This window comes from Lissotriton vulgaris, chromosome 1_1, assembly GCF_964263255.1.
Source record: "Lissotriton vulgaris chromosome 1_1, aLisVul1.2, whole genome shotgun sequence".
In the NCBI taxonomy this organism is placed as follows: Eukaryota; Metazoa; Chordata; class Amphibia; order Caudata; family Salamandridae; genus Lissotriton; species Lissotriton vulgaris.
In genome coordinates this window covers 1,062,700,564-1,062,726,926 of record NC_141685.1, presented here as the reverse complement: position 1 = coordinate 1,062,726,926, position 26,363 = coordinate 1,062,700,564, and the positions used below count along the sequence as shown (strand labels likewise).

Genomic DNA, 26,363 nt, shown 5'->3' with positions numbered 1-26,363 from the left:
AAGCCCCGTCCTTTTCAGATTGGGGGGCGTGTTTTTTTACTTTCTTTCTAGTCTGTAAACAACAGTCAAAAACACGCCCCCCAGTCTGAAAAGGACAGGCTTAGAGACAAATGGCGAGTGCTTGTTATATAACGCGAACTCGACCCGAAGGTATCCGAGCGCGCTTTACATGAGCACCGGTTGCATTACACTGGTGAAGTGTAGCGGGAAGGGAGTATGTGGGAGTGCAATATGAATCCAGGATTCCGGCGGTGCACTATGGGAGATCAGAAGTGCAGAGGGGGTAGTAGGGGTGGTGTTTATGGTGGGGAATACAGGGTGACAGCCAGGGAGTACATTATAGCAATCTGGCGAGAGCAGTATGGTGTTCGGCGAGGGCAGTATGGTGGCCAGGTTGCTGTTCGGTAGCTGGAAGAGTTCAGTGTGACAGCCAGTGAGTGCAGCGGGGATCAGTGTGTCGGAGCCATCTAAAGAGGGCTGTGATGAAACAGCACAAGCACCCCTGCCCCCCGTTCAGCTAATGACTCTCTTCATGGGACACTCTCGTCATATTCTGGGGGGAGGGGGGGGGGGCGTTACGCCCCAGAGTGTGGGGTCCAAGTGAGAGCGGCCGGGGTGTCGTAGCACCATCAGTGGCCTCACAGGGTATTGTTTGAGAGAGTGGTACTCGCCTAGTCTACCTAATTAGCCCGGTGTATCTCCCTCTGTGACCCTTGGGTGGGGTCCCTGCCCCGCCCCCTCCTCACTCCAGCACCCTAAAAATTCATAGGGTAATGACTTACATCACTGAGCCACCCTCTGATCACCGCTGCTCCCGAGAGATAGTCACAATCCAGCATTCAAATCATGACATTCCACCCGGGAATTCCACATTCCAGAGCGTGATGAACGTGTGCCAGATGGAAGCGAGACGGATGCTCAGCCCCTCTCTCTTTCCACACACATATTCCACAAAATCCTTTCTTATTTAGTTATTTTCTTTATAAGGATAACCTTAGTGGGCGAGGGTTCTACAACAAAAAACATTGTGCTTTTTCTACAAACGAGGATTAGCCCAGAGTGTTTTATAGCCGACATGCGCAGTGCGTCCTGGAGACAGAAACCTACCTCTCCCAGCAGTCTGCATGTGACACATTTTCCCCTCTGACCCCAAGGGACGTGTGACCAAACATTGGGCTCTCTGCATAGGCCGGAGCGAGGGCTAGAGAGAGGGGAAGTGGCGGTGGTGGCGTTTCCTGCCGATTGCATTAAGAACTGGGAGAAATCTGGCAAAACTGATTTGTAAGTACAGACCGTTCAAGCAGTGGACAGTGTACTTAATGTAGCAGGGAATTGCGTCGGAGTAGGGGAGAGTGCTTTTCTTCAGTCCTCAGTCAACAACGGTAGCTCGGCATCAATTACACGGAATGTTTGTCCACTTGCACACGCTCAATATAATGTACATGTGCTTCGAGAGTAGCTTTACCTGCGACCCTGAAAACTTAACTTGCCTCCTTCTTTTGTAGTGACCATATATGTGGCTAACTCTGAGGTAAATTGTTAGATGACTGTTTCCTTTTAAGTTTTGTTTACAAAAAAATAACTAGGCATTTCAAGCTAACCCCAAATGCACTTGAATAAGAAATTAAAGGTAGCCGCTTTAAGAACATCTGTGAATGATATGCATGCCCTATCCCATGTATTTCACCCCCAAAGGCTATCTGCCCTACATCATCTCATTGGTTCTCACGCATTGCCCTACCTTTCAACCCAGTAGCCTCCCTTTTTAGCCTTAGGGTCCCACACGTTGCCTTCTTGTCTATAAAATTGTCATTTTTTTACCGTGATGTGCAAAAAGAAATAATACGCTTGAAGAAAATTGCTTGAATTAAAATATGCAGGGTTCATCGGTTTTACGGTCCGGGCATTCCCCACTGGCCCTATTCACCACAGCAACAACACGGAAATGGGATTTTCATAGGCCGTTGTAGAGCAAAAAAATGTACCGCACCAGACTTCATCCTCAGCTTTCTCATGGGAACGCGGAAAGCAAACTCAACTGGTGGGTGCTCCCTTGCACTGCGAAGTTGGAGAGATCACCAAGGGGTCTCCGTTCATTGTGATTTCTCTTGGTTTTGATTCAGGCGACCTCTGCTGTACATCGTCTTGAAAGTATAGAGGTGTAAAACAACCACAAATAGCTGCCAATTTTTAAATTTGCGTAGTGTGACATTGCTGTGCCTTCAGAGAGCTGTGTCGCTCTGTGTGTGTGGCTCTGTGTGTGCTTGTGTGTGTGGCTCTGTGTGTGCTTGTGGCTCTGTGTGTGTGTGTGTGGCTCTGTGTGTGTGTGTGTGTGGCTCTGTGTGTGGCTCTGTGTGTGTGTGTGTGTGTGTGTGGCTCTGTGTGTGTGGCTCTGTGTGTGTGGCTCTGTGTGTGTGTGTGTGTCTGTGTGTGTGTGTCTCTCTGTGTGTGTTTGTGTGCAAATGCAATTGGTCTCGCATTTGCGAGAGATTAAGCTATTGGCATTGTAAATGACAATGCCATTTGTTTATCTGTTTTCAAAACCAACACATAAATAAAAAGTTTGCCATTTATAATGCCAATAGCTCTAACTTTTGCAAAGGCGAGACCGTTGCATTGTAAATGCTTGTTCTAGACTGTGATCTCTAAGTGCTTGGACCCCAGTTTTTAGCCTAAACCCAGAGCAGAGCGTCTGCTCCTTTCTTGGACCGTACACTTCAAAGGTGTCATTGTAATTGCATTTATATTGTGATCATTACCCCTAAAAAGTCGTTGAAGCGCTTTACAGTATGTAGCACGCTACTTGGGACCAAGTTTAGTGGTTACTGCAGTGGTATTGTTGGCTATTGGCATTAGCCATGTGCACTCAAGAAAATAATTGCAGGGTTTTCTAGATTGCAATCTGTTGTCTTCTCTTATAGTAAACAGTAATGTTGGAGAATCTAGTCTCCTCCTCGTACACTGTAATCTCCGAGAGCCTGCCCCCCCCTGTTTAGCCGCTCCACTTTCTGAGGATCTGACCCCCTCTTCCCCGTACACTGATCTTTAAAAGTCTTGTAGATTTCCAATCTTTTAGGGGCTGACTCACTCCTCATACAAAGTAACTGCTGAGGATCTGGTCCTTCTTTTAGACACTAGTAAGTAAGTAAGTAAGTAAAACTTTATTGTTCAGTTAATTAAAACCATAACAAATTTTCTTTACACTTGTGTCGTAATGTTAAAATCTTTTAAATTAGTTAAGAATACTTGTTCAAAATTTACATCAAGATAAAATTCAAATACTCGTTAAAGGACAAAAGAATGAGGTTTCAGAAAATCACACTACAGTAATAGAGGTATTACTCAGTCGTCAAGCGTTTTTCAAAGGCAAGCAAAAACTTTACAATCTTACAATTGATTTGTGTGTCCGTAGAGTCCAAGCAGCCTATAATGGCTGTCCTACAGGTACGTAATCCTTTAGTCAGAAAGTGATTCTTTAAAAGAAGAGATCGCTCTTGATTCAACTTTGTACAATGACAAATAATGTGGATTATATCCTCTTTTTTATAATCACAGAGCCGACAGGCGATGGATCCCGTGTGTTTCCAGGCTGGTGCATCAGCCAGCGTTGGATATTTTCCGAATCTTAGAGCCATCAACCTTTTTTTAGTAAAAACAGAGTATGTAGAGTCCAAGTAGGGCGCCGGAGTAAGACGTTTATAGCTGTTAATTGCAACCCAAGAATGAGAGCGATGGGAAAAGATCTCCTTGTCAATAAGTAGAGAATGTAGTTTGGCGGTTTTGTTTATTACCTGTTTAAATGAGTTAACTGGCAGGTTTTTATTCCATAGCTGGGTGGTGCGTGTTAATTCCAGAGCTTTGGTCAGGAATTTGTTTGCCTCTGATTTGGTTCCCTTTTCAACTTCTTGCCACAAGAATGTGTTTAAGTTGTTATCAGTGGCTTTCATTTTAATGCAGTACCAGGTTTTAATGCACGTGTATAGTCTTCCCACTGATTCGTTCATGAGACCAAATTCTAGGTGCATTTGCGCTGGTGAAGCTGTACGGGGAAGTTGAAAAACTTTCTTATAAATTTTAGTGATCAAAGTATTTAACAAAGCACCGTCCTTGCCATGCATTGCTGCACTTGCATATGTTAAGGTGGGAAGGGCTTTAGCTGCAATTACCGTTAGTAGTGGTTTAAACGATGGGCCTTCTAGTTTATTATACAAAGAGCTAAATGGAAAGATCAAGGCTCCGGTTCGTTGCGTAAGGTAATGTTTTTGCGCTTTTAGAGTCATCTTTTCGTCAACAAAATGTCCCAAGTATTTATAATTTGAGACCCTTTCAAGCCTTTTACCATCTATGCATATATTATAGTCTGTTGAGCGCCGATTAGAAATTAACATTGTTTTGGTTTTAGACAAGTTCAAAGTCACTCCTCATACAAAGTAACTGCTGAGGATCTGGTCCTTCTTTTAGACACTAATCTCCGGGATCTGTGCCCGTCCTCATGCATTGTAATCTCTGATGGCTAACCCCCTCCTCAACACAGTAATCGGGGAGGACCTGTGTCACTCCTCATATTCTGTAATCTCCCAAGGTCTGGGTCCAGCCCCCTCTTTGTACACGTTAATCACAAAGGGTCTGGCTCCACTGTTAGTAATCTCTGAGGATTGGGCACCTCCTAATGTAGTCATCTCCGAAAGGTTTTATCCAGGACCACTGGATTTATGCGGTTTTGCAGGTGCTACATCTTCCGCATAATTATGGATATGTCACTTAACCCATTATATGGTGCACAATTTGCAGATTTTAACAAAAACAATTGTTTCAAGCTCAAACTAATCAAAAATTACTAAAAGTGCAGCAAAATGAGTTTCGGCAGTGAAAGGCCCTTCAAAAAGCTTGACTAGTTATATTTCTATTGCTGTATTTATTAGACTGGTTCTAATGATGTGAACCCTTTTCCCAGATATTGTTAACATGTGTAAAAATGACAAAATAATAAGGTAATACCACAAAATGTGTTGCGTTATGCCACATAATTTGACTTTCCGTGACATAATTTAGTCAAACCTGCCACATAATGTGTTTGTCCTCTGCCTCATATTCCAATGGCCTCAGCTTTATAATCTCTGAGAGCCTGTCACTCTTTGTAGATAGTCATCTCTGAAAATCGACACACCTCCACATCCTCTCAAGTCTCGGAGGGTCTGAAGGAAGACCTTCCATTATAGAAAACTCTACCCTCCATGACTATGGAAGTGCCTTCCCAGTGTGTTCTTGTGGTTTGAGTGTCTGCCATTTATTGCAGTATTATCCTTCTACCTTTGTTTGGTACTCTTTTGTAACATGCACACGCCACTTTTCTCTTGTAACACACTGTTTGCTACCTCTTGCATTTTGTTTGCTTTAGATACTTGCACAAGTGCCACCATTGCCTACGTAAAGTTTGTTCTTGTGCTGGAGTGTCTGCCATTTATTGCAGTATTATACCTCTACTTGTACTATGTACGCTTTTGTAACTTGCACACGTATCACTTTTCCTCCTGTAATGTACCGTTTGCTACCTCTTGTATTTTGTTTGCTCACAATTGTCACTTTTGCCTCATGTAGCTTAACGTTTGCTTTTGTAATTTGTTCACTTGTCATTTTCTCCTCATGTATCATTACTAACTGTTCCCATTGTGAAGCGCTCTGACACCTTCGGGTAAAGTCCGCGCTATATAAAAACGCATATTCGCGTCTGGCCTCCTCCTCCATCACGGTAATCTCTGCGAGTCGCGCCTCTCTTTTAGCCAATAATCACCAAGGGGTCATACTGTGCGCGGCCTGAGACTGTGTGCTCGGTAGTGCTTGGAAGCCGGTGCTCATTAAAGCCGGCCCTTGCTCGGCGCGGTCTGCAAGTGCCAGCGGGAGAGCGCTGGGAGCATGCGCAGAGCTGAATAAGCACACTCACTATAAAGGGAATGTCAACAAAAGCACCGGTAGCGAGGGTCTGTCTGGCATTTTCGGCCCGGGCTGTCTTGGTTCATTACTCGGCGCCCTGGGCGGGGTCTCTGCAGTATTGTGGGTGGAGGAGGGGTGGGTGGGTGCACGGGAGACTCGGGGTCACAGCTGGGATAGATTTGTGCTGCATTTTTAAAGCGCTGCCTCTCCCCTCTCCTCTTACAAAGTCTGGAAAAAAGCAGGGATTTGAGGTGTGAGACTGTAGAGGGAGCGGGCGGGGAGACTGTTGGGACGGGGGAGGGGCGTGCTGGCAAGAGCTATGAATGTATGAATCGTGCCAATAAAACACTGGGTTGGCCGAAAGAAAAAGAAAGTGGCATATTTAAAGAGAACGAGGGATAAACTTGCGTAGAGTGAAAGAGAGGAGAGGGAGCTAAAAACTAAAGGAGAGAGAGAGAGAGAAGCGGAGGGGATACACGGAGAGGAATAAATACCAAGGGGCATATTTACAATTACTGGCGCATCCTTGCAAATTAGCAGGGATGCGCCAGTAATTGTGCGCCGCAGCTCCACCACCCATGATGCGTCGCATTTACAATGCGGCGCACCATGGGGCAAAAACGGCACAGATGCGTCACGCATCTGTGCCGTAAAGGCGGCGCATTGCTGGAGTTGCGTTGCATGCGCAACGCAGCTCCAGCAATGCTCTGGGGGGCCCATTCTACTAATGCTGCTTCAAGCCTTACGCCTGCTTCAAGCAGGCGCAGGGTATTGACGTAGCATTGGCCTAAAAGTGACAGAGTGAAATCTTGTAGATTTCACTCAGCCACTTTTAGGAGGCGTTCCTGCGCCGTAACGCCACCCCCCCCCTCCCTGCACCAGAAAGCCTCCTTAAGGCGCAGGGCTTTACAACATGAAGCATCTCCCAGATGTTTCACGTTGTAAATAGTCCGCATCATGGCGCATCTTTTGCGCCGCCGCTGCATCACAAAAGTGATGCAACGGCGGCGCAAGGGGCTTGTAAATCTGCCCCAAAGAGAGGGAGTGACAGAACAGATAGGGGATAAAAAGGGTTGATGAATGTGGAACGGGTACGGGAAAGACCTTATGACACCATGGAGAAGGATATTGAGCCAAAGTTAAAGTACGGGTAAAGGTAGGGCCACTGGAATTATACGGCAAGAGAGGATCAAATTATGTGACAGGGTTGACTAAACTATGTGGCGCAATGTGGCGCATTTTGTCACAGTCTTCTTTATTGTCATTTTTACCCATGTTTAGACTCTTAGCAATGGGTTTGCCTCATTAGTACCAACACAGTACTCTTTCAGGCTTAAAGTGCCACATAAATTAGGCACAAAAAGACGAAGGGAACTCTGGGTAGTATCCTAGTTTTAGGTAGAGAGCAGCTCCTTTATATGGAACACTACAACACCAGCACACCATGCAAAGCTAGGAAAGTGACAAACTCCTTTGTCATTTTTGCAGCAGTCTTTAAGCATAGGATTAGCTAATGTCATCCATGATAGGACAAACTCCATTTACCACTCCAGGCACAGTATTACAGCTTTGGCACGTGTATTGCTCTTATTGTAACTAGAGACTGCACACACAAGGGAGCACCCAGTATACATCAAAGCAATACCCTTTCAAGCTTAAAATGTCACATAAATTAGGCACAAAAGGAAGGAGGGAACTCTGGGTAGTTCCCAAGTTTAAGGTGGGGAGCTACTCCTTTGTATGAGACACCCAACACTGAGACTCTAAAACTGCTCGTCTCAAATGTCAGTTTTTCTAGCAGAATGTTTTAAAAAATATATATTTTTATTGGCAGTTTGCAATTAACAAAACATGGCATTATTGGTAAAATTTGCAGTTGTGCATACATTCTGTTTCTTTATGGTACTTATCAAGTGCGTGACAGTTGGTTTATTAAATAGGGTACTTAGTGTCCATTCTGGGAAGACAACAGGGGATCTCGACTCTGTACATAACATCTTGTATTAATTACATCAATCACTTGTCTCCAGCTGTAACTTCATTCATGGGGGTTCACAGATATGCCCACGGTAAGCATTCCACCTGCCCCATATTCAAGTCCATTTTTTGGGGCATTCTCTGTGGATATACACCGACTTTTCCACAACCATTATGCTGTCCATGTCGCGACACCATTGAACAAGCATTTACAATGCAATGGTTTTGCCTTTGTTAAAGTTAGAGCTATTGGCATTGCTCTTGACATTATTTTTATTTATGTTTTTTTTAACATAAATAAATGGCATTGTCATTTACAATGCCAATAGCTTAATCTCTCGCAAATGCCACACACAAACACCCACACAGAGCCCTCCACACACACACCCACACAGAGCCCCCCACACACACAGCCACACAGAGCCCCCCCACACACACCCACACAGAGCCCCCCACACACTGCGAGCCCCCCCCCACACACTGCGAGCCCCCCAGACACACTGTAAGCCTCCCCCACACACTGTGAGCCTCCTCCACACACTGCAAGCCCCCCCCACACACTGCGAGCCCCCCCACACACTGCGAGCCCCCCCCACACACTGCGAGCCCCCCCACACTGCGAGCCCCCCCCACACACTGCGAGCCCCCCCCCACACACACACTGCGAGCCCCCCCACACAGGAATGACTGGAGAAGGCCAGGTGGTGCGGCAAGTAAGGAGCCCCCACACACGCAAGAGCCCCCCACAGACACAAGAGCCCCCCACGCACACGCAAGATTCCCCCACACGCAAGAGCCCCCCACACACACGCAAGAGCCCCCCACACACACACAAGAGCCCCCCACACACAAGAGCCCCCCACACACAAGAGCCCCCCACACACAAGAGCCCCCCACACACAAGAGCCCCCCACACACAAGAGCCCCCCACACACACGCAAAGAGCTCCCCAAACACACGCACAGAGCCCTCCGCTCCATTTGCATCAGGTGTGAGGCTCCTGACTGCTGACAGCCAGGAGACTCCAACAAAAGGAGGCTTATGACCTGCTATAGGCATTGTAAATGACAATGCCATTTATTTATGTTTTAAAAACAAAAGCATAAATAAAAATAATGTCATGAGCAATGCCAATAGCTCTAACTTTAAGAATGCCGAGACCATTGCATTGTAAATGCTTGTTCCCTTTTGGCGGCATCTATGTAATTGGTACACAAGCTCCTCCCGCTGCCAGTATTAGAATAAACCCTGTGGATTGAATGGGCATGAAGTCTCATCTCTCCTTTCACCTACCTGACCTTGTGTGATTTGAGTGTAGGGGCGCTGTATTGTACAACGCTTAAAACCCCAATATTCCTAATCTGGCGCTTTTCAAAACCACCAGACACAATGAACGCACCTGAACGCCTTGAAGTGAACCACTTTGCAGGATGAGCTATGAAGGAACTTGATCCCGTCACCGGGAGGAGGATGTATGGTCAGTCGGGATGCCCTATGGTCCAGGTTTGGCACGTTCCAGGAATGGAAGTCCATCATTACAGCGCTGTCATCAGGGACATTTTAAGGATTTTGGGGGCTCTGGGCCAAACGTATTTTTGGGGACCCTGTTTGGAACGTCTTGGATTTATGATCCAGTTTCAGGTAGTTCGTGCCCTCTTTGGCCAGATCACTGACAGTGCACAGGGGCACTCGTCCAAATTCAAAATGTGTGTTTATATGTAATATTCGGAGACAGTGAGGTGTATTTAGAATATCGTAACATAGCAGCAGCTCACACATAAGAGGGTGCAGTGGGTTCGGTTTCACATCTCAGGGGGTTCAGTGGTACTGATCCCCCACGAGCTCCAGGGAATTGTGGGTCCCAGGCTTCCTTAAGTAGTCTTCAGGCTTATGGACCGATAGCATGAGGGAGTCTCCGAGACACAGAGGGTGAAAGCGAATGAGAGCAAAAGAGTGAGGAAGAGAGGTAGGGAGAGAGGGGGTACGGAGAGTGTGAGGGAAGAAGAGAGGAAGGGAGGGGGGCAGGGGAGAGAGGGAGGGCGGAGGGAGAGAGGGAGAGATGGAGAGAGGGGGAGAGGGGGAGAGGGGGAGAGAGAGAGAGAGAGGGAGAGAGGGAGAGCGAGAGGGAGAGAGGGGGTACAGAGAGGGGGGTACGGAGAGTGTGAGGGAGGAAGAGAGGAAGGGAGGCAGGGGGGAGAGAGGCAGGGAGAGAGGGAGGGAGAGAGGCAGGGAGAGAGGGAGGGAGAGAGGGAGGGAGGGACGGAAGGGGGGAGGTAGAGGGAGAGATGGAGAGAGGGAGGGAGGGAGAGAGAGACGAGGGAGGGAGAGAGAGAGGGACGGGGGAGAGAGGAAGGCAGCGAGGGGGAGAGAGGGAGGCAGCGACGGAGAGAGAGGGAGGGACAGAAGCAAACACTGACACTCCCCCCCAGAAACAATCCCACACGGCCCCGGGGAGACCCTTTCCTCAAGGCCCGCTTCACTGCCAATACAAAGCCAGGCGGACTGGAAACTGTTAGTCCGAGGAACACTGGCGTGGAATCACAACTCTTCAACCCTACAATCCGGAGAACGCATTCTGCATGCCCACCCTACACAGTCTGCCTGGCCTACAGGCCAATCAGGCAGTGTCTAACCGGCTGGTCAGTTTGAGGGCAGTTTTTTGGGCTGTTAGTGGGCAGGATTTATAGCCTGCTGGGACAGTTTTTACTGTGGCAAGTTCAAAATCATGCATTTTTACATAGTTTGCAAAACATAACGCGTCGTTAAAAGTTCAAAACTGCCCTACTTTACAAACATGGGTTACTTTTTTTTAGCTGTGTGATTGGTTAATGGGGCCACTTTTATTTCGGTGCCCTGGCCTATTTTCAGTCCCAGCCCTAATCTGACCCTGCAACTTCGACGCCCTTATTGTTCGCGCCTCGCCAGGTTTGAAGCGCTGTGTAAACGCACTTGCGTAACAATGCCATGTACGTCCACCACAACCTTAGCCACGCCCTCGTCCACACGGGAGCACCCCCACCTGTCTCCCCAGCGACCCCCACCACAGTGAGCTGCTAATGACCGCCCACTGCCCCTGCTGGGAGGAATCGACGCCATCTGGATGCAAACAAAGCCCAGACCCCCTGGGGAAGGGCTTTGACATTCAAGAGAGGGTATCGACACAGACCCCCCACCCCGGTAGGGGATCATCGCGCATTCCATGGAAAGGCCCGGTCTTACTGAGTCCTCGCCGAGTTTAGTCTGAATACTGCGGGGTGTGTAAAAGGAGCCTGTGCCAGTCTAAATGAAGTACTACAGAGTGGGCACATTTTGCCATTACAACAGATATGCAAGTCCGAGCGCGTTAATATGAACATGGGCGTCTTTAAAATCGGTGCCCTTTTGTATCAGGAGTCACACCGCGTGGGTACAGTTCCCAATATACCACTTTCATCACATTAAACCTGAGCAGCGAGGCGCATGTATACAGCCCACGTAGATACCACAAATACGCACATCCAAACAAAATGACTAATAAATGCTCCATAGCGCATTCAAATGGAAAATTCCACAATCTCCCCAGTGAATAGGGTCTAGCGCGTTAAACCTAAAAACTGACGTGTACGAGTTGTCATCACTCAGAGTATAAAGTGCGGACGGACGAGTGGCGAGTTTGTGAGTGTGTGTGTGAACGAGCAGTCGACGTTCGTCTGAGTCTATGTTTCAGACAATACCTCATTTCTGTGATGTTGACCTTGAATTTTGAGCTGTCTTTTAAGGCTCTGAGTTCCCACATGCGTTACATACAGTGCAAAGCAAGCTACTAATCTCGTCGCCGCAATGCCCCCCCCCCCACCCTCCACCCCAGTACTGAGATTTGTTTACACAACTGTCTGTCTTCCTCCTCAAAGGGAGGGGCAGGCAGGGAGTGCGCAGTTTCCACAGTCCCCTGACTGAGCGGGGTTCCCAGTGTGTTATGTTATTGTAGTTAGTGCCTCATGGGTCCTGGGGCAAGAAAGGAAATTCCACCCGGCTGCTGTCTGAACTGTTAAATACAGTAATATTGAACCTCGTTCGTGCGTGAATACCGTGCACAGGCCAGGTATGCTTACCTCGCTTAAGCGGCGGCCCGTAGCGACGACGCGTGAAGGTAGGAGACAGGGGGAGAGAGGTTGGGGCAGGAAGGCAGGGGAAGAGAGGAGGGGAAAAAAAAAAATAAATAAATCGACTCACCTGCACCTTGCGACGGCGGCACTTCTCCGGTCTCCCTCTTCGGCATGGGAGACCGGCAACGTCGACAATCTCTCTGGCACTTCTCCGGTCTCCCTCTTCGGCATGGGAGACCGGCAACGTCCTCCGCATCTCCCGGGGTTCCCTCCAGGCCACGGGAGCCCCGCGGGCGCCGCCATACTGCTTGCCGTCTTCCTTCTTCCCCCGGGCTGCGGGGGGCGGGCACTTCCGGCCGGCCGCGCTAGGATTGGCCGGCCGGCCAGTCACGGGGCAGGAGAGACGCAGAAGTGCCGGCAATGCCGGACCAGACACGGGGGCGTTCCCGGCGTCGCGTGACGTCGGCAAAAGCCAAAGAATCTCGGGAACGCCCCCGTGTCTGGTCCGGCATTGACGGACAGGCCCCTCGTCCAATGGCAAGGCTCCATTTACGGAGCCAGCCAATCAATGACGAGGGCCGAACCAAAGCCACACTACTGTTCTCATCAGGTTTTCGCCTGCGCGAAAAAGCTGCGCAGAAAGCGCAGCTTTCGCCAGGCAAAACCTAAAAAGGGCAGGGGCATGTCTGGATCCCCAGTGTTGAGCTATGTTTTGCTTCGCCACCCTCATACCGAGTGTCACCCATTCTCGAGTCATGTGGTTAAGGTCTGTGGGTTCCCAAATGTTGAGAATACAAATCTTTGGTTCTGGGAGAAACTGTGACTTCCGTGACTTGCGAGATTGTACGCATAACCGCCCCCAATATCTTACTATCTTTGGACATTGCCAGATCGTATGTAAGAATGTGCCTGTTTCACCTCTAGCAGAATTTGTAAGCATAGGATAAGCAAGTGTCAGCCACGCGGAATTAGAAAACTGAAAAAGTATTTTGCCGTTTTTACAGCAAAGCCTACAAGTGTTGGATTAGCTAGTGCCATCCACACAGAGGTGAAAAAAGAGAGTGGAGAGATCAAGCTAAAGACAAAGAAAAGGGGTATATAGGGGAGGAATACAGAGTAAGAGACAAAACAGAGACAGGAAAAGGAATGGATAGATGAATGTGAAACAGATAAGGGAAAGAGCGTATGACACAGTTTAGAAAGGTACTGAGCCAAAGATAGGTATGGGAGTAGGGCAGGCCACTGGAATTATGTTGTAAGAGAGGTTCAAAATAGATGGCTGGCAGAGTTGACTAAATTATGCAGCACATTTCGTAACAGTCTTACTTCATTATAGTAATTTTTCTCCAAGTTAACACTGTCTTAGCAAAGGATTCATCTCGTTAGCACCACTTTAATCCTCACATGCAGCAATATGCTACTGAAAAGTGACTAATAAACCATGTGAAGGGCCTTCCACTGCGCTGCAAAACATATCTCCGAGTTTTTAGTAACGTTTGATCTGTTTGAGCAGGAAACAATTTGGATTTTTTCTTAAAGTCCCCAAATGATGCAGCCTTTGATGGATTCTGTGGCAGATTCTTAATTATGAGTAAAAACACCATAACTGCAGAATCACATCCTTCCAGGGGTCCTGGGTGAGGGTGCAGAAGTTGAGAAGGAAGGGGAAGAAGAAGAAGAGAAAGGAAAGGGAAGCAACAGAGAAGGTGGCATGTGAGAGGAAGGAGGGGAGGTGGAGAGTGCTGAATAATCGTCGCTTGTATTGTATCACTAACCTGTGGTTCTCCTGTGGCTTTCGAACCTGTTCTTTCTCTCACCCTCGCCTCTCTCCAAAAACACATACAAGCTTCTCTCTGTGGGACCTCCTCTCCCATGTCAGTGCTTTAAGTGGGATGAAAAGGTGGTGGGGTCTCCAAGGGGCATTGCCATATAGGTGTAACTAGGAAACGTTGGCAAAATGATGGCTGTGGCCTAAACGTGACTTAAACGTGGCATGCCACCTGACAAGTATTCAAGGCACCTTTATGTGTGTTGTCTGGTAGTGCTTCTAAAACCATCATACATCAGCTAATACAAACACCTAAAACGGGCTCGATCCATTAGCTGTACCAATGCTTGTTAGCACTGATTTTTATTCTATGTCACATACAGGAGTAAATCACTTTCTTCCTGTCACATCACTTTTGCTGCAGGCCAACCTCTCTCTGTTATTCACTTACTCATCTTTTTGAAGTCTCTCCATCTACATATTTCACGCCATCTGCACCTCTGTATTTCCCTCTCTCCGACACATCCTGCCTTTCAACTCCTCCCCGTCAGCATCGCCTCTCACGCGCCCTGCATTTTCACTTCCATTGGCCCTGCCCCTATTTTGACAGCTGCATACCACCATACATTCCCCCATAGAATCGCCGTTACAATCGGCACACCTGTGGCCATCGTTCTGGGCGCCCAGCAGAGAGGCCAAGGATTGGATGAGCATTTAGTAAGAACACCTTTCTGCGAGGCTCTGTCAGAAAGTCGAAGGGCCTTCAGCCTCAGCTGCAGTTCTCAATCATGCCCAGTCATGAACGATCACCCACACCCTGAACTCACACAGACACCTTGAGGTGACTGGGCTTGCAGTGCGGTTATGCAAGATTCGTGCATTGCATGAAAAACAACATTACTGGAACCCATCTGAGATATAAACATATTTTTAGGAAATAGAGGCGCGCACGTGGTTCACCATTAAATAAAGCGAGCGAACTTTAACAGGGACTAAGTCGCTGACTTGGGTCACCTTTAAGGTTTTTGCACACACTGTCAGAAATCGGTGTTTTCCTTGAAAGTTAATGGCATGAATGATGGGCCCGGGCACGGGCAATGCCTTTTCATTCACTGCGAGTGCCGAGCACTGGCAGGACCCGCCCAACTTAAAGCCATGCCTTGCTCTGCTTCTTCCTACTTGTTTTCGGTTACCGGACCTCTAGGTTGGTTCCAGCCAAAGCAGGAGACAGGTGTGGGTGTGCCTTACGCTCGCACTCAGAGAATGCAGTGGTGGGTACACCCTTTGCACCAACTGGGGGCATCTGGAAGGGCTGAGGACTGCTACAGCGCCACGTGGTCTCTAGGCTCTGAAGTGAGGCGGGTGTAAACTCGGGAACCCCCTCCCCACACCTGCTATCACCCCAGACTCTCTCACCCTGGAGTTATGGTATGCTGGCATCTCTTGAGTGGCGCTCCCATGCCAGTTTACACGTGCCCGTGTTGTTAGCGGAGGGCTTGCTGTACCGCACCGTGTCTCCTAGCAGAGCCAGCCTGGGCTTGGGGCATAATTAGTCGTGTGCTCTGCGCCAAACCGCAAAGGGGGTATCTGTGCCAGTTTACAGTAGTCGCTTGTTGGGGGTATGATAGAAGTTCATTAGTGGGAAGTCGCACCTGCTAGGATTAGAATGAAGTACCCCACGGGAAGAGTGGCACATATGAGCTTTTAATGTGCCCCTTGGAGCACGCAGTGCATAAGAAGAGTGGGAGCTGGTTCACTGCCCTTTTGAAATGCCCGTTGGCACTGCCAACTTTGTACCACGGCACACAAATGCAAGGGTATCTCCTCATATATTCGAGCGAGAACTGGGTAGGAAAGGTGGTTAGCAAGCCTTCATTTCATTATATATGTGCCCATTGGCACCGCCAGGATCCCCGGCACAAGAATCACAGACGTGCCAGCTGGTCAGTTATCACTTTGGATTGTCAGAGAATCTGTAGGGAGGGGCTCCGTCTGTGGTGCCCCTTGCCCTTCACTAGACGCCCCTGCCAGCTAGAGACGTGCCCCCCTTCAGGGAGCTGGCGCCTGGGCTGCCTGGTGACCCCGCGCCCCAGCCTCATGGTTCCCGAAGACTGTGGTCGCAGGCTTGTTCCAGCCACGGAGCTGGTGGGCACTTGTGCACGTCCTCCGCGGGCTTGGCATCCGCTGGGCCCTGGCACTGGCCCACACCCGGCTCTGGCGACTGCAGATTGGCCCGAATTTCTTGGGCTGGAGCCGGGACCGCTCTTCCCCCTCAACATCCACCCTCCTCCTCTTCCTCTCCTCCCCTTTCCCTGGCTCCCGCTGCTGCACAAACCAGGACTGTGCACAGCAGCCAAGCGCACTACCCGAAGCGGAGCCCGGGCACAGGATCCGGGAGCACGGGCTGTGCAGGGTGGCAGGGCACCGCGCGGCACGGCGGGACCATATGTCAAGGACAGGGCAGAACAAGACGAATCCCGCCCTCCGAGGACAGGTGAGGGACCCTACTCCGTTCGGAAGACGTCTCTGCATATTCTAAGCTGGCACCGCTACGCTCTCAAGTGCCGCGAAGCAGCTCTCGGCTGCACGTGGCACTATACCGGAGGAATTATATAAACGGGCGCAGTAAGGAATGGGATCAAATGGTGATCTGGCGGGCCAGATGCTCCGTGACTTTGTGCGCAACACGCGCCTCATTCGGCGCTATAACAATACTTTTCCCCATAGATATCCTCTCTGTCTCTCCTTCAGGTTAATATTTCTTCTCCTCGCTAATTATCCTCCCTCTCCGCCTCCACCTTTCTTCCCTGTTCCTTCCCTTCTCTCTCACACCCCGTATCCCGTTCCCACCTGTACTGCGTTTATTCCCCCCTCTTTCTAACATTTTCTCTCTTCTGTCTGTCTTGGTCAGACCCTCTTTCTCATTGTTTCTGTATCCATTTCACTCGCTGACACCCCTCTACTACGCTCTTCTTCCCCCATTCACTCCTCCACCCCTGTCTCTGCCTTTCTAACTTTCTCCTTTCTCTCTCTTTTACGTTCCTCTTCTCTTCTGTATAAACTCTGCTCCTCTTCCAGTCTTTCTCATAACCCTCTCTTTCTGTAGCTCCTCTCTTCGTTTAGTTTCTCTCACCCGCCCCCTTTCTTTCTTCGGTTTTCTCTTTAATCTCTCTTTCTCTGAATCATCACTTGGCTTTCTCTCTTTCCCTTCCATCTTGCCCCTTCCCTTTAGCTCCTCCTTTCTCTCCCGCGCTCTCTCTCTTCCCTTTCCCCCCTTTCTTCTTTCTTCTTCACCCCCTCTTTCTTCTTCTCTTCTTTATCTCCTTCGTCCTTTCCCAGTCCTTAGTCTAAGTTTCGAGTTAAACATATTTTGTGGGAAAGGGCCCCGTTACGGAAGGAGCTGTCGGGAGACAAACCACCCTGCTGTTGGAGCCGTGGAGACGCAGGGCCCACGCCAGCGAGCGGTGGGGGCTGAGTGGGGGGTAGTGGAATGAAAGATGTCATGTAAACACCGCCTGCCGGCGCGGCGTGCGCCTCTGCCGTACCTCAGGGCGCGTCCCCCTCACAGCAGGCAGCGAGAGGTCGAGGGCCCAGTCTGCCAGGCTGTCTCAGTGGCATAACGCAAGATGACGGCTCCCCCATGCAGAATGTAATGCGGGCCCCAAAGTCTCCCATACTGAACAGATATTCATTTGTCTTGTGCTCAATAGCCCCCCCCACCCTCCGAAGGAGTGAGGTCCCTTCTAAAGGGTTGGAGGTCTCCATGCGCCCTGCCCGTGTTACCCCCCTTCCAGGCACTTTCGCCGGGCCTCTGTCTGCCCGCAATATTTACTTACCAGATTTGTAATTCTGTTTGTTATTGCTCGCTAAAGCAGAGTGGCTTTCCTGAGCTCTAAACTGTTTCATATTGCTAGCCACTGTACGCGTTCTGCTGGCATGCAATGGCAAGGAAGGGCTGAGGGAGGGCCCCTCTCCCAAACAAGGTACGCTAGGCCCCCCTCCCCAGGCACCTCGGGGGCTGCAGAGGGGTCTCCATTATGCCCCTGTGCTGTCGGATCCAAAGCCCTGTCAGCTCTTGTGAAAACAATGTAGGCCACTTTCGTTTGACCACAGGCCTTTAATCCTGGTGTTTTCCTCTTAGGGTGCACCTCGAAATGATCGCCCAAACTTACTAGCTAGTAGCTCGTTTTTTCCAAGTCTGGCTTTGAAACGGCGACATAATCAGACTATTGATCACCCCTAAGCTACCCCCCAAAAAAACATAAAGAGGAGTTTTTTTTTTTTTTTAATTTCAGTAATTTTTTGATCAGCAGGCCTCATCCATTGGTCTGTTGAAGTGTCATTCACATTTTGCTTTCACCCACCACTGCATTGGGCTTTACCTGCTGGCACAATTCAGTAAAAGTGACTGCACAAAGCCAGTGCACATTGTTCACATCTGCCTAAAACTATTTATTTCCAGTGGTATAGGCGGTTCAAAGTGTGCTTTTATAGTTTATTTTAACTTTAAAAAACAGCTATTTATTTTGCCTGTAATTCGTGTGTTCAGTTAGATGGTGATTTTTTTTAAAAACATTTTTTTAATTGTTGTTATAATGTCATTAAGTGACATTGAAACACCGTAGACGCCCTTGATTTGAATCCTTGTCTTGGTGGGGGCGGTTTATTCTTGACTTCTTCTCAAATAATGATAATAATAAAATGCACGCGTAACTGAAAAGCTTTGTATTAAAAACATCATCACCAGTTAAACAGCCACGCTACTGGTTTTTAAAAAACAGTAATATTTTATTGCAATCCTATAGCTGCCACACTTACTTCGTTTTTTTTTCTTTTTAAAGCCAGTGCTTGTAATGAAAAATAAAAATATGTAAGCATTTCCTCAGCATGACAAGGCCACACCTATTGGCTTTGCCAGTGATTGTTTTCCTAAGTAGCAAGTGGGTTTTGGATTACACATAGGGCTTGGGTTACACCAGTGTTGTGTCTTTTCCGGAGAAGCCTGAGAAAATATTGACTGAAAAAAAACGATTGGCAAAATATAGACTCCAAAAAGGCAGACTGCCAAAGTCCTGAATTTACATAAATATGCTACAACATTTTTGACTTGCTCTCAAGCGCTTGTCCGCAAGCATGCTGCGACTGGAGTCAGAACTGAAAAATGAGCCAGTCCTAATGCACACGAGAATAGGCTTTGGCTAGATTTGGAAATTAAATACAGGTTGCATTTTTTGTAGGGAGTTGTTTAAGGTTGATATCATAAATTATCAATAATTTGGAGCCAGCTTTCTATAAAAATATGTTTTTATGGTCTACGCTTCCACATGGGATTCTTTCCTAGTACTTCACCCCTCCCAGTTATCTCTCGCCTTCCTTGTTCCCTACTCTCTCCCTCCCTCTCGTGCTCCTTCCTGCATACTGTCTCGAGTCCTACTTCTGTTGCTCCAGCCCCTGGCCCCCCTTACAACTCTTATTCCTGGTTCTACTGGTTTATATACCTCTTCTATTCATGGTTTTCGTGGTTTATATACCTCTCTCTTATTCATGGTTCTCTTTCCTATATTACGTACCCTTCCTCCAGCCCGAATCTCTGGTTCTCCTCCTTGTTCCACCCCTTCATTCTCTACCCCCCCCCCCAAGCCCCCCCCCCCCCCCCCCCCCCCCCCACTGTTGCTCTCATTCCTGGTTCTCAAGCTAACTTTAAGGCTCGGCCATCTGTTTCTATTGCTCTTTCCCATGGTGCTCCATTCTGTCCCAGGTTCTCTTCCTTTCTTTTATTTTTATCCCTGGTTCTCCCCCCACTGTCAGGTCTTTACCCTATTGTGGCTGCTGTTATCATCATTCACCCTCCTTAATGTGCCCCCTCCTCCTTTTATCCCTTACCCTCTTCCGTATTCCTGCCTCTCTTGTTCCCTCTGCTTCTCCTCCCAGACCCCCTTACTGTGTCTCGTCTCAAGGTCTCTTCCAGTAGCTCTTTTCCTGGTATACCCCCATTTTCTTTACCCCTTCTTCTCTTCTCCAAGTTCTCCTTTCAGTTTCTTGTCTACATTCTTCGCTCCTTTCTACTTTTTGGTGGTCCTCATATTTGCCCTGGTCTCTATCCAGACTTCTCAACTCACCCTCATTTGGAGGGTGTCACCCTGGTCAGACTCACCTTCGCCCTTCAAACAAGCAAGATACCTGCCATAGACTTCAGTGGAAGGATCACCCGCCCTGGAAACGTCCCTCAGCCTACAAAAACTGTAGTGTCTTTATTGATTTCAATGGGATCACACGCCAAAGCCCCTTAATCCCAGCCTCCTGGGAGGCAGTAATGTTTGAGAGGGGTGATCTATAGCGCATTTTATGCTCTTGTTCTCCTTCCCCCATGTTCTCCCCAGTGCCTCTTTTTCAAGTCCCTCTTGCCCCTTACCCACTTACTCACCTTACCCCCCTCCCCCCTCCCCAAGTCTCCCCTCGGCCCCAGTCATTAACCGTTATCAGGGCCCGGGGCTGGCACGAGGCGGCCTCAGGCCGTGCTGTCGTCACAGAGAGAGAGAGAGCTGGCTCGGACTGCGCCACTGTCTGATAACGGAGGGGGAGGTGTGTAAATATCAAATAATGGGTAATCCGGGGCTCAGGGCTCAGCCAGGGAACTGGATCCTGGGGAGGAAAACGTGCTCTGAACAAGAGCACCTTTCACTCTGCGGGATTCCGAAACAAGGCCTTCCAGGGACTGGCTTTCCTGCGCATGTGCCAACTTTCCAGTGCTCCATACCCAAGTGCCTGGCCACCCACAGCCTGGCTTCCACGGAACCTGTTTTGCCAGGGAGTGACTTTCCAGTGCCAAGCCTCTCGCAGTCTGGCCCTTCGAGTGCCTGACGTTCCAGTGCCCTGCTCCCCATAGCCCAATCTTTCAGAGACTGACTTTCTAGTCATCAGTTCCCCAGTGCCAGCTCATTAAGGGACAGGCATTCCTGTGCTCATACTCTGACAACTGGACCCTTCAGGGACTGACTTTTCATTACGCAGCCGCGCAGAGCCTGATTTTCGAGGCACTGGCATTCCAGCACCGTCACTCCTAGCGCCTGAATTTGCAGTGCCCAGCCTTGCTGGGACTGCCCTCCAAGGAATGAACTTCTTGTGCAAGCCTCTCTGTAGCTGACTTCCCATTGCCCAGCCTCTGAGAGCCTGATCTTCCGGGCACTGACATTCCACTGGCCAGCTTCGGAGGTCCTAGCATTCCAGTGTCAGCATCGGAGAGCTTGACTGTCCAGTGCCTAGCCTCCCAGATGTTGGCCTTCCAGTGCCTGGCATCCCTGGGTCAAACTTTACAGTTTCCTGCAACACAAAGACTGGCCTTCGAAGGAGTGACTTTCTAGTGTCAGACCTACAAGGGCTCCAATTTCCTGTTCTCCATCTCCTAGGGGTTCCACCTTGGGGACAGGGCCCCCCAAGGGACTGGCATTCTTCTTTCCAGCTTCTCAAGGCCTGATTTTCACGTGTTTGCCCACCCCGTGGCCAACATTCCGAGACCAGGCCTTCCAGTGCCTGACTTTTCAATGTCTGGCCTCTCAGTTCCTGGCCTTCTAGGGGAGACCCAAGGCCAAATGGGGTAAACTCCGTTGTGCATTGTCTCCAAGTGCCTAACTTCCAAGTGTTTTGACTGCCAGGGCCTGATATTTCAGAAGCCACTTTTAAAGTCCCATGCCTCTATGGGCCTGATACTCTAGGGACTGAATTGACAGCGCCTGGTGTTATAGGGCCTGGCTTTCCTGGGATTGGCTTTCCAAGGCCCAGCCAGTCAGGGCCTGGCCTTCAAGGTGCTTTCCAGTGCGTAGTCTCCAAGTGCCTGCCCTCACAGGAATTGGCTTTCCAAGGCCCAGCTTCTCAGGGCCTGCCCTCCACACTCTTACTTGCTAAAGTCTGGCCTTCCTTCGTTGGCCTGGCTTCGACCCAGGGCCTGTCCTCCCACACCCAGACCTCTATTACTTTTCAGTGTCCTGCTTCATTTCTCCTTGGACACAGACCAGGCTACCTCTTGGGTCCTAGCCATACAGACTCTTACTGACCTGTGTCCAGCCTCCCAGGGCCTGACCTTTCTGGCCTTCCTATGCCAAGACTCTCAGGTCATGACTTTTGGGTTGTCTGCCTCCCAGTGCTTGTCTTCCAGGGACACAGACCAACATTCCTCTCAAGATCTGGCCTTCTAGCGCTCGTCCCTCCATGAGCCAGACCCTGACCTTTCCTGTGGCCTCGCCTCCTTCCATCCCCGGACTAGAATTTCCATTGACTAGAATTTCCATTGTCAAGCGGAGCCACCCAACACCAAAAGTCACTGCCAGAGCCAGGCCTCAGCTCACTACGCCAGATTACCAGTCCCCTCGGTTCACTGCTTACTAGGACCACATCTCCTGGCCTCCTGAGCCCAACATCCCAGTGCTCAGAGTCTCCCGCCCCGTTCTACCAGTGCCAAGCTTCCACATGCCCAGCCTACCAATGCACATCCTCCCAGTGCCTACCCTGCCAGTGCTCAACATCCAGTGTCCTCACTGCCTCGAGCAGCTGATCTGTCATGCTGTTGGCAGTTGATTCAGTGGGAGTTTTTAAAATGATTTTTTTTGTATCTCATTTTGCAGAAGTGGCGAACATCTAGCATTTCCCCCATATACCGCGCAACATTTTTTGCGCAAAACTGAAAATGGCAACATGTTGGGTTAACAGAAGCGAGATGGCCGGTACTTAGCATTCAGAACTATGATATGGCTCCTTGAAATCTGAGGCACCATTTTCAGCTTTCCTCTAACTTCCTAATGCATTGTGGGTGTTGTAGTCTTGGTTCACCTTTGCTGGACCATCCTGAACTGAAGGGTAAAAGGATAATGGTTTGTGTAACATTAGGAAGAATTGATGCATCAACACGTACCATTGGTAAATAATCTAAGCACATTTACATCTACTGGTTTAGCTCTTGTGTGCTGTATACTTACAGTATGGAAATACGTTTTTGCCCACCCCAAAATGTGAGTGTTCCCAAAAAAGAGAGTCCAGCCCAAACTGGAACACGATAAACACAGTTTGACATGATTGGTGTCATGCAGCTTACGTCTCTATGGCACATCAATTCCAAAGGCATTTATGGGTAGCATGGTTACTTATATGAATCAGCCAAATACTATTGAACAATGGAAATATTTGAATAAATATGAACTACTGGGAATTAATTTTGGCAGCATTCCTTCATTTTTAGGTCGAGCCTGGGCAGCACATGCACTGCTGTGCAAGGCATGCTGTATTCAGGTATGGACTTGAAGCTATGCCCACTCTCCGCCCATGTTTGTCATTCACTTGTGTAACTGTCCTTTGGAAACTGTGGCATTTCATTGGTCAATAGGCTAAGTAGTTCCTCCTTAATACTAGTTTTTCTCATTTTGTAACCTCCCATGAAGACACCCCCTGTTACATTTGTTGTTACTCGGTAGGTTTTAATTACAGCCTCTGAGTAGTATTTGCTTAAATTGTGTTCTGCTGCCTGCTTCTGCAGGCAGGACACACTTTCCTTTCCAACATTGCTAGAATATTGTTTTTGGTTTATTTGCGGCGCCGAAAGCGGCATCATGTTTTCTTTTTTACTATTTCTTAACTTAAAAAAAAAACTCCCATATGTCGCGCTTTCACGTTAATGGAGACCGCGCCCCTTTCTTTAGATGAGCTACATGTAAAGAAAGGGGCACTGCCGCAAATAAAGTGAAACTGTGGCACAGGCGCCTTTACAAACAAAAGCATTTGTTTGCCATAAGATAGGAGCTGTGGCACTCTCTGCCCAGAGAGAGCAACAACAGGTCTGACAATCCCACACAAGACTGGAGCCATGGTACCCCATTCCCAGTGAGGCATGGCCCAGATAACCCATCACCCAAAGAGAGGGGAGCCCAGGCACTCAATCCTCCATAGCCGGGAACAAGGGCATTCCACTCCTCTCAATGAGAAAGGAGTTGATAAATAGGTGTCATCCGGCAATCCTATCCGTAGGCCGTATGGTCAGTTTAAAGGCAAAATTGCTCATAAGTTCACCAAAGTTCACCAAAGATGTTGATACTTTCATCAATCTTGGCATCACATTCAGCTAACCGTCAGTTACATATTTGATGCTGACTAAACTACATTAGAGAACCGACTCTTCATTGCAACAAGAGCTCACCCAAGAGTCGTCATCAAGGTTGGGACGATTCTAGGACAAACCTACTTGTCTCAAAAAGGGTTGGCTGCTAACCTTGGATTCTGGAGCAGTATGCTGCATACCATAAGGGGCTTAAGTGTTCCATCAGCTACAGTAAGTGCTATATAAGTGCAATTACAATACGATAATTCAATACCGAGCAGCTTTACCGGAATCCTGAGCTTAGCTTGTTTACTGGATCTGTCAAGGGCTATCACTGAGGGGCAATTAGATGGCATTGACTTGGGTCTCATCACCACGTTGAGAGCCAAAAAAGAAGGAAGGACTGCACCTGCCCAGTTTTTAGATCATCCTTGATGGGCCTTCTCTGGTGGTCCTAGAAGAAGCTGGCATGAGCAGACTTTGAGAACTCTTTGCTTGGCAGTAGCTTCAGTTCTAGAAATCATAATTTCACAGGAAGAATAAAACCATCGACAGCTCCGTTATTGTTCAATATCCGCACATCTAGAATCTTGGGGCAGGTAGACGTGGTGGTGTAGAACCAGGGCCGTGTGAAACTAGGGGCACAAGATCCCAGCAATTGCAAATAAGGTTGACTGCTAAACTCATCCACACCAAAATAAACTTTACTGCAGTTTTTTAGGTTGAGACCTCCTCAGTGTAGACCCTGACTTCATTTAGAGTTTGGAGAGAAATTTAAGTCCCCCAACTCCTGGAAGAACCTCGAAATATGGAGTAGAATCCACTGGTTTAACTTTTTCCACCACAGGAATAAATGTGGGGTAAATTCAGCCTTTAGATTCTACCCAGAATGCGGTCCTCGGTTTCCACTCAATTGATAGTCTAATTCCTTTTGGAGCAAACACCAAGCCCGTCAATGTCCTTAGCAGCATCATCGAATACTCTCAGCCTAGGTCCCACTTGTAGGCGCTTTCATGCACTCAGTTCACTAAGATTCCTAATGTGACCCGGGCCACAAACTACAGAGAAAAGGGGCTTAGCTGGGAACACCAGTAGCATTTTTTGATTTATTTAATTCTCGGACCAGTAATCTAGGGGGAAATCCAGCAAAAACATTGTCACAGCTAGTTAGTAATGCCGCAGGCTTTCCCCAGCAGCACTGTACTGCCAGACATATCTCTTATAATTACCAGCAGATGATCTGTACCGCCTGCATAGCTCCCAGCGTAATATTGCTGCTGATGGCGTCGCTCAGCAATAACAAATGTTTTTATAAGAGTAAAACATGAAAAAAGCACTGTTACCATGATGACTACACAATTTGGCCACTACTTTGCCTACCAAGTGTCTTTCAAACCATTGTCTAAGTTCAACGGTGACTTTGCGGTTAAAGACTAACTTCTACTGCTAACTAACCTCGTCCTAGCTCTGTATGCTGTGATCCGGACATTTTCCCCATTAAAAGTCACCCAAACAGAAATTGTAATATTTTTTTATTTTTTTTTATTTCAAAAGATTTTATTAAAATATAAAATTGCATATCAGAAGATACAAACAGTACAGAGCTAATTTTAAAGGCATTTTTTAAATGTAGTAGAAGCATGGTCCCAGAAAAATCTAAGACTAAAGCTTTTAATCCTATTAGTCAGTTCTTATTTTTGATTAGAGAAAGATCAACTCGCCAAGGGTACTATCAAGTAATACATTTGATGTCACATTAAGAATTTCCGCTTTATGTTCTTCTCTGGCTGTTTTGTATTGGGTTGGATTCACGTTTTAATTCCATTACCTGCTGCAGTGTACTCAAAGAGGGCCGGTTCGTCTCTCTGACTGCGAATAGCTGGGCCCAGATGTGGTCGAACCGCAAACATATGTCGTGAGCCTGATTCACAAAGGCATGTCTGAGTTTGCTTCTGAATATGGCTTCATTTAAATCTGTCAAGAATTCACAGAAAGATTCCTGACAGGCATAACTGGTTTTACTGCTGCATACGTCTCTGCCAGTGGTGTGCAGAATTACCCCCACGCAAGGGGTGGAGAGTGAGCGAACACGCCATCATGTTGCGTCGTAAGTTTGTGGATGCCAACAAACTTGTGAGTTTGTAGCCATTCACAAACTACGATCTGGCCCTTTCCCACTCTACAAAGGATCAGGGTTTTACTCCTGCAAAAGGATAGTGTAACTCCCATTCCAGCTTGGGAACTGGAAGGATCACATTAAAGCTTGGGGAGGATGTAGTGGGAAAGGTTTTTGCATGAGTGAAAATGTCTTCATGTGCATTGCCACAGTGCATCATTTTAGCTTATGGACAATTATGTATTGTGGGAATGGGAGCCCCGACAATAAGTCACATGACATTCCCAGTAGTAGTTTTGGAAAGCTGTGCTTGCCACATCTTTCCAGACATACTGCTGGGAATGTTTAAGAATTCCCAAAGGTTGTAAAACTGCACCTATTTATAGGAGTAGCACTACAGGAAAA

General features: G+C 48.2%; 1 protein-coding gene across 2 annotated transcripts in view; it reads left to right on the top strand.

Annotated features, from left to right (window-relative positions):
* The first annotated feature begins 14,969 nt into the window (after positions 1-14,969).
* Positions 14,970-26,363, top strand: part of CDC42EP1 (CDC42 effector protein 1) — a 96,182-nt gene continuing 84,788 nt past the window's right edge. Inside the window, exon 1 of one of the 2 annotated variants that reach the window (XM_086963063.1) lies at positions 14,970-15,032. The gene's annotated coding sequence lies outside the window, so the exon portion shown is untranslated. Of the gene's footprint in view, positions 15,033-16,070; positions 16,256-26,363 lie in introns of those variants that run through there. The other variant, XM_086963058.1, reaches the window with a different exon arrangement.